Source organism: Triticum urartu, chromosome 1A (assembly GCF_056163025.1).
Source record: "Triticum urartu cultivar PI428250 chromosome 1A, HENAU_Tu73, whole genome shotgun sequence".
Lineage (NCBI taxonomy): Eukaryota > Viridiplantae > Streptophyta > Magnoliopsida > Poales > Poaceae > Triticum > Triticum urartu.
In genome coordinates, this window is record NC_141873.1 from 517403383 (window position 1) to 517417643 (window position 14261).

At 44.1% G+C, this 14261-nt stretch overlaps 1 long non-coding RNA gene across 1 annotated transcript; it reads right to left on the bottom strand.

Annotated features, from left to right (window-relative positions):
* Positions 1 to 13249: 13249 nt before the first annotated feature.
* On the bottom strand, positions 13250 to 14116 carry LOC147992133 (uncharacterized). Its single transcript, XR_015615064.1, has 2 exons — positions 13706 to 14116; positions 13250 to 13657 (listed from the first exon to the last, which is right to left on the bottom strand). It is a non-coding gene; the product is annotated as an uncharacterized LOC147992133 (long non-coding RNA).
* Positions 14117 to 14261: the final 145 nt, after the last annotated feature.

A 14261-nucleotide genomic window follows, 5' to 3' on the forward strand; every position in this document is an offset into this window, starting at 1 on the left:
AAGTGCTACTTTGTAGGTTATACCAAAATGTTGGATATTCCTCCCTCACTATACCGAGGCAAATAGTTTTGCCGCGAAACGGTGTGCTTTTAAAGAGAATGGTTCTTTCAGAAAGGTGAGTGGGAGAATAGTGCAACTCGACGAGATAAACAGTATCTTCGTCATCAGATCAAAGGAAAGAGACCTTGGAAGTAATTCCAGAGTTTTCTACTGCGACTGATACGGAAGTCTCTACAATAAAATGTATGAACTTCGGTCGAACTTGCAGCTGAACCACGTAGGCAAGGCTTGTGCAAACCTCTCAGGTGCACAAACGAGATATTGTTGTTAGACAACATTATACCTACAATACACAAGGAAGCGTTGATGGGCCCTGACTCCGGAATTGGCTAAATGCCAATACAACCTGAGTTAGTTTCCATATAAGTGATTCAAGATTAAAACCTTGATACACCTTTCGGAAGACTTAGAGTCTAACGAATATTTATGGAACTTAAAACTGATACGGATAAAGATGTTTTATCCATAAAGCTCGACTTGTTGAAATAACAAGTTCAAGAGTTGACTACGATGAGGTTGTTTTCACCGTAGCGATGCTTAAAGTCGGTTCGGGTTGAACTAGCAATTAATACATATTTCAATTTGAGATATGATACATGGATAACAAAAGGATTTCCATCTGATGGAAATGAAACCTAGGACTTGTATGTGATACAGTCCAAAGTAATTTGTCGATCCAGAGGATGCTAGTAGGTATGCAAACTTCAGAGTTCCAACGATGGACAGAAGAGAGCAAAATGGAGTTGGAATCTTCGTGTTTTGATGAAATGGTCAAAAGGGATTTTGACTTCATCAATGGGTAATGAAGATTCTTGTAATTCAAGAAAGTAAGTGGGAGCGCAATAATTTTTCTAAAAATCTTGTGTGCTTGACACATTGGTAATTGGAAATAAATTCCTTGACACGAGTTAGGACTTCATTTGAAAATAGTTTTCGATGAAGTGCTTAGGCTAAAGAGCCTCAATATTAGGCATGATGATCTATGGAGATAGATTTACCTAATGGGGCTAAGCAATGAATACATATTGATAAGATGCTAAAACCTTTTAGCATTTAAAACGCCAAGGAGTGATTCTTGCCGAAGTCACATGGAAAGAGTTTTTACAAAACTCGGTGTCCCAAAACACTGATGAGTAAAATACATGATGGAGATTCCACACACCTTTGTGTTTTGGATTAATCATGTATTCCATGGTATGTAAAACAACCAGATATGTCCGATACTCCAAAGGTGTTGTGAGTATAGATACCAAAATGGTCAAAAGTACTGATCATAGGACAACAGTGAAAGATGTCATTTAGTACCAGAGTAGTACTGATGACATGTTTTCTCGCAAGCAGAGATTATGAAAGTGCTCGTTGTAAGTAATTACATCGATACAGTCTTCATCAATGCTCCATGCGATTTTCAATTTAAATTAAGGGTTTTTGTGTGATACACAATATGGTGGCACGGTAGTTTGAAATTGTTCCAAACAATATACTGTGGCGATTTCTATAACAAGGGCTAAGTATGTTGACGCTTTAGAAGTGACAAACAAGATGTTGAATCATATAGTTCATTCATGAACTTAGTATGGTTCCAAGATGGCTTTTGTCAATGGGACACTACTGTAGGTAGTTGCTCCATAACTTAGTCTGAGGAATCCAGGTTCGACCTGTGATTCACATACATACAAAGCCAAGTCCACACAAAATATGAATTTTGTGAAAGCGTGAAAACGCTGGGATATGCAAAGATACACACGGAGCTCAAGTCGTCAGATCCGTTGGACATCAGGCTATACCACAAGCGAAGCATATTTACACCAGTGTGCCACAGGTGTAAAGTGCATTAGCATTAACTAGATTATTGACTCTAGTGCAAGTGGGAGTCTGTAGGAGATATGCCCTAGAGGCAATAATAAATGATATTATTTATCTTCGAGTTCATAATTATGTTTATGTTCCATGCTATAACTATAATGATTCTCGAGTCTGCAATATCCATGAGGCTCGGAGGAAGACTCATATGCACGTGTGGAATAATAAATGGTAAGAAGTATTCCTAGTCTGCCTCTAAGACTAGCTCAAGTGTTGCATGATGGTTCTGTTTTCCTGATCATGGGCATGTCTATGCTAGCAATTTTGAGGGCACAATGTTAAGAGAACATTTGTGTTGAATCGACCCGGATTGATGTTATGCTAAGAGATTCATTCGTCACAAGTTAATGGTGCATATCACAGAGATGGTTAACGTTTGCATGGTTCCTTGGACCATGAGAGTATCGAGTTTCTTCATGCTTGCTTCATGAACTTTGGGGTTTGTTAAACGTCATCCGTAAATGGGTGGCTATTACGGCGGCTTACGGGTTCATGGAAAAGTGTGTCAAGTAACTTGATAGCTCAAGATTGGGATTTGCTCCTCCGACGATGGAGAGATATTCTCGGGCCCTCTCGGTATTACGGTATCCACCATCGTCTGGCCAGACACAGGGTGATTTGATCACTGGGATGCCGGAACACGGAAACGAGAAAAGAGAACAAAACCGGTAACGAGGTAACTTGCATGGTGGACAAATGGTTCGTCCCATGGGATGCAACCAATCTCACCTCGGGTGTTTGTGACATATCGCGAAGCAACAGGAATAGCTCACTGCAACTGGAGGTTCACTCGAATATTTATTCGTGTGGGTATAGGGGTCAATATGGGTGTCCACGGCTCCGATGTTGATCATTGATCAGAAGGGGTTCCGGGTCATGTCTATACTTCACCGAACCTATAGGGTCACACGCTTAAGGGTCATCTATCTTCTGAATACTAGACAAGGAGTCTGAGAGAAAATCACCGAAAAAGTTTCGGACACCGGAAAAATTTTCGGACAGCGGAAAAGGTTCCGCAGAGAGAGGTCATCGGATGAGTTTCGATGAAACTGAAAAGTTGTTTCAGGGGATACCATTAAGTCAAATTGGTTTCGGCACATGCCTGATAATTCTTGGAGGGTGCCAGAATCATTCTGGAAGCTTTCTGGAATTTTCTGGGATAATAACCGGATATGCTCCGGAGCTGCCGGAACCACTTCAGATGCTTTTCGCAGATGAAAATCACTAAACCGGAATTGTTTCATAACGCGTTGAAAATCATTTTGGTGGGTACTGGAAATGTTCTAAGACCACATAAATATTTTTAGTTCGAGCGGATGCTGAAAAATGTCGTCGTGAATAGTGAAAATCAGCTTTATGGAAAGCCACCTTTTGGGGATTTGCTCCAAAAGATCTTGGGGATGACATGGATGGATAGGAGCCATTTTTGGGCCCCTCATGGGGGTGTGGCCGGCCACATGGGGTATCCCCCCTTGGGGACCCTCTTGTTCCTTGGTTTCACTCCTAGGTCCTTGTGGAAGGACTTCATTCATGTGCATTTTGGGTTTTTGTGTGAAACTACCCTACCCCTTGGGATTTCCTATAAATAGAGGTGGAGGGGCAGCCCTCCACACTCACTCTTTCTCACATACAAGTGGCATGCATGATCTGGCTTCTCTCTCCCTCCCAGCGAAACAGTTTCGTAGAGCCGAAAGGCTGTCTGGGTTCCGGCAGGAACTAGTTCTGGACGGCGAAGCCCTGCCGGATAGATGACACCGTATGTGTGCAACTCTGTAGAGAGGTCGTAGTTTCAATCTTAGTGCCCGAGGGGCTGTTCGAGAATGCCTCCCGAAGGGCTGTCCAAGTGACGGTCCGAGTTCTGTGAGTCCTCCCGAAGGGCTGTCCGAATGACCGTCCGAGTTTTGAAGGTCCTCCCGAAGGGCTGTCCGCAACACCGTCCGGGGGACTATTCGACCGCCTCCCGGAGGGCTGTCTGAGGAGCAGACGAGGGTATACATCCTCGCGGTTGGGAGGTTGTAAATCCTAGCTGCGGGGATCTGCACCGCCGATCGTCATCGACTCTACTTCCCGCTGCGCTACGAGTCGGTAACGAAATAGATCAAACCTTGTATGCAGTCTCCATAGTGGTCCTGGGCTGGTGCGTAGGTCAGAAAATTTTCGTTTTCTGCTGCGTTACCCTACAGGAACTAACCTGGACTGACACTGTTTTCAGCAGAATTGCCATGGTGTTATTTTTGTGCAAAAATAAAAGTTCTTGGAATGACCTGAAAATCAACAAAGATTATATTTGGAATATATAAAAAATACTGGCGAAAGAATCAAGGCCAGGGGGCCCACACCTTGTCCACGAGGGTGGGGGCGCGCCCAGGGGGTAGGCGCGCCCCCTGCCTCGTGGGCCCCCTGGTGCTCCTCCGACCTCAACTCCAACTCTATATATTCGTGTTCAGGGAGAAAAAAAATAAGAGAGAAGGATTCATCATGTTTTACGATACGGAGCCGCTGCCAAGCCCTAATCTCTCTCGGGAGGGCTGATCGGGAGTCCGTTCGGGGCTCCGGAGAGGGGAATCCGCCGCCATCGTCATCATCAACCTTCCTCCATCACCAATTTCAATGTTCACCGCCATGCGTGAGTAATTCCATCGTAGACTTGCTGGACGGTGATGGGTTGGATGAGATTTATCATGTAATCGAGTTAGTTTTGTTAGGGTTTGATCCCTAGTATCCACTATGTTCTGAGATTGATGTTGCTATGACTTTGCTATGCTTAATGCTTGTCACTAGGGCCCGAGTGCCATGATTTCAGATCTGAACCTATTATTTTTTCATGAATATATGTGAGTTCTTGATCCTATCTTGCAAGTCTATAGTCACCTATTATGTGTTATGATCTGTTAACCCCGAAGTGACAATAATCGGGATACTTGCCGGTGATGACCGTAGTTTGAGGAGTTCATGTATTCACTATGTGTTAATGCTTTGGTCCGGTACTCTATTAAAAGGAGGCCTTAATATCCCTTAGTTTCCAATAGGACCCCGCTGCCACGGGAGGGTAGGACAAAAGATGTCATGCAAGTTCATTTCCATAAGCACGTCTGACTATATTCGGAATACATGCCTACATTACATTGATGAACTGGAGCTAGTTCTGTGTCACCCTATGTTATAACTGTTGCATGATTGATCGCATCCGACATAATTATCCATCATTGATCCATTGCCTACGAGCTTTTCATATATTGTTCTTCGCTTATTTAATTTTCCGTTGCTACTGTTACAATCACTATAAAACCAAAAATATTACTTTTGCTACCATTACCACTACTATCATATTAATTTGCTACTAAACACTTTGCTGCAGATATTAAGTTTCCAGGTGTGGTTGAATTGACAACTCAGTTGCTAATACTTGAGAATATTCTTTGGCTCCCCTTGTGTCGTATCAATAAATTTGGGTTGAATACTCTACACTCGAAAACTGTTGTGATCCCCTATACTTGTGGGTTATCATGAAGTCACAAACACACAACCATTCTAGATTGATGTAGAACCAAAGCCTGCTAAAAATCTGCAATCTAAGACATTTTATTCTTTACACAAAGTAATAAAACAATTAGCTGAAAGAAAAACACGCGTCGTCTTCTCCGTTGTAACACCATAAGGGAGTTACTCTGGATTGGAGATGCTGAACGCACCTCTTTATTGCAATCGCCATGACCTCAATTATCGAGAGTTCGGTATGGGCTAGCAACCTGACCTTGCTGACCAACCTCTTTATCTCCGCACTGTCCTCTTCCTCGGGACTTCGGGGACGCCAGTTGAGGCACTTATTTAAAGGAGCACTGGAAAATTCAGGGAGGCCGCGCCGAACTGGGTCCGGCAGCGGGACGTCGTCCATATTGAACCATTCCGAAGACTACTGTGGGTATACCTCTTTAGGTGTTCCTATGAGGTATCTGGATCCGGCTATACGCCATACTTCGGCACCGCCCACTTCAAATAAGGAACCTTCTCGATGGCGGGGAACGAGGCAAAATAATTTCCTCCATAATTCAAAATGGGCCTCGATGCCTAAGAATAGCTCGCAGAGGGCAACGAAACCTGAGATGTGGAGAATCGAACCTGGGGTGAGGTTGTGTAGTTGGATGTCGTAAGACTCCATTAACCCCCCTGAGAAAGGGATGGATTGGAAATCCTAGACCCCGCAATAGGAATGGGACAAAGCACACCCTCTCCTCCTTATTGGGGTTGAGGAAGTTCTCAGCCATCACATCGTTGCCTATTGAGGCCAAACCCGCTCGAACGGAGACTAGATCCGCGAGGGGAAGATAGCCCTGTGTCTGGAGTTGGCTTAGCTGGAGATGAGGCACATAGCAACTCTGCCAATAATCCTCTTGAGGGCCATGAGGGCACGAAGAGGAGCATGGCCACTGCCATGATGGAAGGCTTTGCTCGTGGCTAAACTTGGCAGTTTTCCTTTTGCGCGATGTGATATGGCATTTGGAGATCTACATCTCCTTATATAGATGCCATCCAAGCGTGGTGAGGGGCTTATTTGCAAAAAAAGTATGGACCGTTCGTATTCACTCAGCGCGTGGAAGTCGAAGCGACAATAGGGAGGGAGCATAAGAGGCAAATACATCAAGGTCACGACTAGACTGTCATTGGTCCGAAGTATAATGACGAACCCGACTTGCAAAGCCGAAGACATATTCCGGATGCTACGTCGTCATTGAAGGCCAGTTCGGGGGCTACTGAGGGAATCCTGGATTAAGGGGTCCTCGAGAGTCCGGCATGTAGTATGGGTTGGACTGATGGGCCGTGAAGATACAAAGTAGAAGGCCTTCCCCCGTGTTCGGATGGGACTCTCCATTGCATGGATGGCAAGATTGGCGTCTGGATGTACAATTTCCTTCTTCTATAAGCCGACTTGGAGCACCCCTAAGTCCCTCTGGTGTCTATATAAACCGAGGGGTTTAGTCCATAGAGACAATCAGAATCCATATAGGCTAGATAGTTAGGGTTTAGCCATTACGATCTCGAGGTAGATCAACTCTTGTAACCCCTATACCCATCAAAGTCAATCAAGCAGGAAGTAGGGTTTTACCTCCATCGAGAGGGCCCGAACCTGGGTAAACATCGTGTCCCCTTTGTCTCTTGTTACCTTTGATCCTCAGACGGACAGTTCGGGACCCCCTACCTGAGATCAGTCGGATTTGACACCGACACCCATTAGGCACATTAACTTTCCCGGGGGGTTCCGGTAGCCTCCCGGTACTCCAAAAAATCCACGAACCTTATCGGAACCATTCCGGTGTCCGTATATAACCTTCCAATATATCAATCTTCACCTCTCGACCATTTCGAGACTCCTCGTCATGTCTGTGATCTCATCCGGGACTTCGAACAAACTTCGGTCACCAAAACACATAACTCATAATACAAATCGTCATCGAACGTTAAGCGTGCGGACCCTACGGGTTCGAGAACTATGTAGGCATGACCGAAACATATCTCCGGTCAATAACCAATAGCGGAACCTGGATGCTCATATTGGCTCCTACATATTCTATGAATATCTTTATCGGTCAAACCGCATAAAAACATACGTTATTCCCTTTGTCATCGGTATGTTACTTGCCCGAGATTCGATCGTCGGTATCATCATACCTAGTTCAATCTCGTTACCGGCAAGTCAATTTACTTGTTCTGTAATGCATCATCCCGCAACTAACTCATTAGTCACATTGCTTGCAAGGCTTATAGTGATGTGCATTACCGAGAGGGCCTAGAGATACCTCTCCGATACACGGAGTGACAAATCCCAATCTTAATCTATGCCAACTCAACAAACACCTTCGGAGACACTTGTAGAGCATCTTTATAATCACACAGTTATGTTGTGACGTTTGATAGCACACAAGGTGTTCCTCCGGTATTTAGGAGTTGCATAATCTCATAGTCAGAGGAATATGTATAAGTCAGGAAGAAAGCAATAGCAATAAAACTAAACGATCGTAATGCTAAGCTGACGGATGGGTCTTGTCCATCACATCATTCTCTAATGATGTGATCCCGTTTATCAAATGACAACACATGTCTATGGTCAGGAAACATAACCATCTTTGATTAACGAGCTAGTCAAGTAGAGGCATACTAGGGACACTCTATTTTTCTATGTATTCACACATGTACTAAATTTCTGGTTAATACAATTCTAGCATGAATAATAAACATTTATCATGATACAAGGAAATATAAATAATAACTTTATTATTGCCTCTAGGGCATATTTCCTTCACATATGACTAATAAAATGTAAAAATATATGCTACAAAAGTACACTGTTAGATTTGTATTCGAAAGAGCTTTTCGACAGTATAATTTTTGTGGCATATAGTTTAGATTTCATTAGTTAAATTTGTTGGTCAAACTTTAGTACAAAATGAAAGGGGCCTAATAAACCCGGACGGAGGGAGTAATATGATTACCTATGAGTCGGGAATCCTTATAAATTAGTTACCATGACCCCAATGATTAGTTTTCACCTCTAAGTAGCATTATAGAGAAGCAACTCCTTTTTTTTCCTAGTAGAACTACCTATTAGGTTGGTTCGTGTAAAAGGTAAGAAAAATCACACGAAACATGCAAGCAACTTCACTGCACCATGTGCATCTGTTAATTTGCTAACATTATCTCAACTTGCCCATCGTGGTTGCTCAGTTGTCTATAAATATTATGGAATTGCCTATCATTGATGCCTAGTTGCCTTCTATTGGTAATTAGTTGCCTCTCATTGTTGATTAGTTGCCTACATATATGGTGAAGTTGTTTATCATTGCTTTTCTAAGTTGCCTACAACACTATAAAGTTGCCTACCGGTGATGCTTAGTTGCCTCCCATTGTTGCTCAGTTGCCTAACCTTACAAATTAGTTGCCTACATATAATGTGAATTTGCTTATCATTGGTTTTCTAAGTTGCCTACAACACTCTGAAGTTGCCTACCGGTGATGCTTATATTAGTTGCTTGCAATTACTGTTTCAGTTGCCTACAATACATTGCAAAGTTGCACATTAGTGTTGCTAAGTTGCATATCTATGAAACTAAGTTGCTTACCATACCTAAAAGTATTGTAAGCAACTAAGGATGTTAAGCTACTCGCTAGTCATAGCAACAAGCTTATCATAATGTAAGCCTACCTTGGAAAACTAAGTTGCCAACAATACTATAAACTTGGAGGCAAAGCTAGTTATGGTATGAAACTTAGTGGTGAAGCTAGTTAACTTGGTAGTCATGGTAGCCAACTTCGAAGGGGTCTTCGATGATAGGCAGTCATACTCTAAGAATAAGTTGCTTTCATATAGCACTAAAGTTGCTTCCACAGAACCCAAAGTTGCTCATGAAAAAAATTTTGTCGAAACATACTCATATGTGATCTAGTTTTGAAGAGTTCATCGCGGGGAACCTACTGGTGAAAACAGATCTCGATTTTGATGATCAAATCAAAAGTTATAGCTTTTTAAATATTTCAAAACGCAAACTAAATGTATGCACATGGAATCTTGCTGAGAAGTCAAAGGGGCGGGAGGGCACGCGAAAACGCAGGGAGCATGTGCTTTTCCTACGCAAACACAATGGATCGAGGCGGATCTTCTTGGCGCCGGAGCTGGATGTGTTAGACGTGGCACATGATAAATTCAAAACCTCCTCTTTGAGGACGGGGAGGACAACGAGGGAGTGGACAGTCAGGGTTTCCTCCACCACGAGGTCACTAGAGGACCGGGATTGCAACTTTGTCAGGATCCGGACATGGGCATCCTCGTCACCGATCATTGTTTGATGGCACTGGCATGCCATGCCTTCTCCTTTTCATAGGGCGCACCATCCCTCAATAAACAAGCAATCTCATCTAGCGGAATTTGAGCATCCCGTAGCGGTTTCTGATGAAAAGCCCACTTCCTAATATAAGAGGAGGAGCTTCTTCCTCTTCCCACGTCATTTTCCATCACATTAGTCACTAATGCTTCTTTGCGTGTTGGCATTCATAGTCGTGTTTTTATGGCAACAATTTCTACATTAAGTTAGTTCATAGAACAAATTGTGCGACAATCAATGACGTCTTGTGTGCTACTCATCCCTCAACAAACATCAGAAAACCGTCGAGTCCCTATAGGCTTTTCTAACTGGCTAACCGGTCAAGAGTTTATCTCATTTTCAAAAAAAATAATTGCTACCTTCTTGGGAACCCTAGAAGACGCCAACCATGGGGGCGAGGAATATCAGGGTGCTAGGTGCTATATATGGTATTTCCTTGAACTCCCTCAATTTTTCAGCATAACTTTCACCATTACTTTTATTAACAAATTATGCATTATGCCTAAATAAATACACCAGGTGTGTATATAAGTTATATTTTGTAGACAATTCCGTGACCAAAGTTATGCTCAAAATTTGGGGGAAAAATTATATGAGACCAGGTCTCATGTTTAGAAGGTGAGACCCACCCTGATGGATGACACGTGTCATTCACAAATCACAAAGCATCTAATCTCTCCCTCGCCCCTGATTTCAAGTGGGGGTGGGGTAGATGCTTTGTGATTTGCAAATGTCACGTGTCATCCATCAGGATAGGTCTCACCTGCTAACCCGTACAAACGAGTTACAAGTTTTTACAAAGAGGGTTAATTTGATTGGTCAATAGGTGGCGAGGCGGCACACCCCCCTGAAATTCAGGGGGGGGGGGGGGGGCAAGTTTATGATTGGTCAATAGATGAAAAAAATCCTAATTAGCGTGTAATTGCGTATAACTTTTTGTATGTTTAGCATTATTGCGTGAGACCTGGTCTCATAGAATTCTTTTCTAAAATTTAGTGTGTTCTCTTTACGGTACACTATGCGTGGTGACTAGGTTGTTTCGGGCCACAAGATTGTCCAAATGGCCTCTCGGATGAAATAAATTAAGGGTCTTAAATTCCTCCATTGACGTCTCTATACTAATCTAAGCTCCTCTTGGTGTGGTTGAACTGCCCCCGCGTCGTCCACTGGGCAATTCGGGCGGCTATCTGATCCTCTCCTCGCCGCCGCCGAGCGGCGCTGTCGGCTTTCCCGTGTGGCTGATGGCGGCAGCGGGGCACCGCTCCTATGCCGTTTATGAAGTGATCTTACGACATACGAGCAGCAACTAGACACCAAGGTGGAGATTGCAACGACTGCGTTGGATCGTGGTGCAGCCTCGAGCAACGGGTGCCCCTATGGTGCAAGGGTGCATCGGGCTAAGGCAGTGGACCGGTGATCAAGCTATAGATGTCGCGACCGTCACCCTTGCTGCCCACTAGGAGGTGGCGGTCTGTGTGTTCCTCCACTATGATGCAAGGCAGGTGGCATCATGGATCCGGCAGTATGCTGCTAGCTGACATTGCGCACGACCCTAGTGGTAGCGGCAACAGTCGAATGACATCGCTTGAGGGGTTTTGACCTTCTGATCTGGCGAGAACGGCAATTTCCCGCGTCACATGGTTCACGGTCTGCGTCGAGGACGGAGAGCTAGTGGCAGCGTGTGATGTTGTCGTTTGATGCAAATCAACCATGGGCTGGTACTTGCGAGGATGTTGTAGGGCCTCTAAATCATCCTGGAATTGGGATTTTAGCGCTGCCGATTTCCTTCCTCCCTGTCAATGACCCCGTCGTGCTGTAGGGAGCGGCTCTCGCCATGGCTCGTCAACCCATCATCAGGACCTTGCGCCTATGCAACTGTAGTGATCAGACGCAAGTGAAGGAGACAACATAATATGACTTTGATTGGGTGGTACATTTTGATTACCTCATCTCGAGCTCCGGGGTGAAAAACATGGCATGTTGCCCCGGGGTTAAAAACATGGCCTATTGCTCCGGGGTGATAGGCCATGTACTTACCATATAAAAAGAAAGCACGATTGACGACATGAAACAGTGACCATTGAAAGCCTATACAACAATGATTAACATGTCATATTGCTCCGGGACGTTTGGTTATACATGGTAATGGATGTGTTCTCTGTGTTGTTACCATGATGATGGCATTGTTCGGAGTTCACTCATACTTGATCTTTAGGGTGAAGACTTACGATCTGATCTTCAAGGGTTTGGATCGGGTGACAACGATGTTTTTGCACATCGTTTTCTTTCTAGAGACATTGCTTTTAGAGAACCATCTTTGTAGTCCTTGTGTTGTCATAACATGGTTGGTGCCGATGGTCAATGTTGTATGTCGTCCATCGTTGTTTTTATCATTTCCTTTCTTTTTTCTTTTTCCTTCCGCCTAGGCATAGCTTCGGTCTTCAATGATTTTGCTAGTTGTCGGCGTGATATTTTGTATGTGTGTGTTAGAGTTGACTGTGCGCATTCTATTTATGCAGAGACCGGGTGTACTCGCTATAGTTGTATCTCTTGATGCTACTCCCTCCGTTCGGAATTACTTGTCTCGGAAATGGATGTATGTAGTACTAAAATACGTCTAGATATATCCATTTCTGCGACAAGTAATACCGAACGGAGGGAGTACATTTTAAGTTAATAAAAACACCTTTTGTCGAAAAAAAAGCTCCTCTTGATGTAGTATTTCAGCTTGCCTAGAACCCCACGGAGGTAGCTTACCCGATAAGCGAAAGATGGATGCTGGAATTTGACATGTGTGGTTCCTATTGTGAAAGTGAAATTAATAAGGATTGATTGTACATGCTAGCAAACCTGATGAGTGGGTGAGCAATAACGCGCGCACTTTCTTCCTGCTCCTTTACGAGTTGTGCGGGTATATTCGTCGGCGAGCAACAGGCCAATAGTTAACTTGCATGAGCATTTCATTTGTGGTGAGAATATGTGCGCCGCTATACCAGCCTATATACATTATCTGATTTGCTTTAGTTGTTGGTGTGCTTTATACTGCAGGTAGTAGGAGTATTATTGTGTGTATGCATGTGAGTGGTTTTGTTTTTTCCTGCTTTGTGGTGAAAAGCGAGATATCCCCCATGAAAAAAAGAAAAAGAAAAGCAAGATATCGACAGATAGAAGCTACCAAAGCTCCTTATCTTCCCACTCCGGCCAATAACGCAAACAGCTTGCGTGATGGCGCTTATGCGCATATAGCGAAAGTGTGTATTGTGGTTTCAGCGGCTACGATCTTTCAGTCAAATCAAGTTAGTTTGGGTATGGCGCGAAATGAGATAGGCAAGAGTAAACTGATGCCCCACTCACTTTTGTTCCCACAGTTACCAAACCCAGTTTTTCAATATCCACGGATCCAAACAGCTAAGAACATCTCTAGCAGACCCTTAAAAGTAATCAAACTCGTAAAAATCTGCGTTTTCAATTTCGCGGTGTCAAAAAAGTCTGGAATAAAGCCTGTAAAAGTGGCCAAACCCGTAAAAACTTTGCAGGCCCCTGAGAATCCATCCCCACGATTTTTTTATTTACAGATTTGGCGGAAAAATATAAAAAGGACTGAAAACCGTCAATGCTACGCAACAAGAAAATTCCGCCATGCGCACACGGGCTCCGGTGACCTTCCGCCACGGAACTCGCCAGAAACTCGCCGTTTATTACAACTATGCGGCGTCGGCCTGCGGAGTAGATCGCAGGAACAACGGCTAGAGACTCGAGCAGCTACGGCGACGAAGGAGCTCCTGATCGGTCCGGCCAAGGATGAGCTAGCTAGCTAGCAAGCCTGGATCGACCCGAACACGAACGAGCTAGCTAGCTAGCTAGCAAGCTCCTAGATCCATCCGGCCACGAACGAGCTAGCTAGCTACCTGGATCCAGCCGGCCATGGACGAGCTAGCTAGCTCCCGGATCCATCCCGCCACGGTCGAGCTAGCTAGCTCCTGGATCCATCCGGCAACGGTGGAGTTGGCTCCTGGATCGATTCGGCAACTACGGCAGACGGCGGGAGCTGCCTATGAACACAGGCGGGAGGTGACTATGAACATGGGCGAGAAGAAGAAAAAGACGTGGGGAAGGATATTCGGTTTTACGGTCCGAGTTTAAGGGGCGTGTTCGGCTGCAGCTCAAACTGATCCTTAAAATGTGTTTTCCGCTAACTGAAAACCGTATTTTCAATTCCGCGGTTTAAGGGGTGTACTAGAGATGCTCTAACATGCTTGACCCTTTCAACATTGTACTTTGACTTTATAAAGACTACCCTTCAACCAAATAACATGGCTCGAAACGCCCTAATCGGCCAAATATGAAATTCTGAGCAACAAAGAATTGATTACTAGCTAATATTAGGGAACATAATAGAGGTGGTGAAATCTTCATCTTATCACTGATTGATGATTTTTTTCTCTAATTTTTGTTCTGCATGTC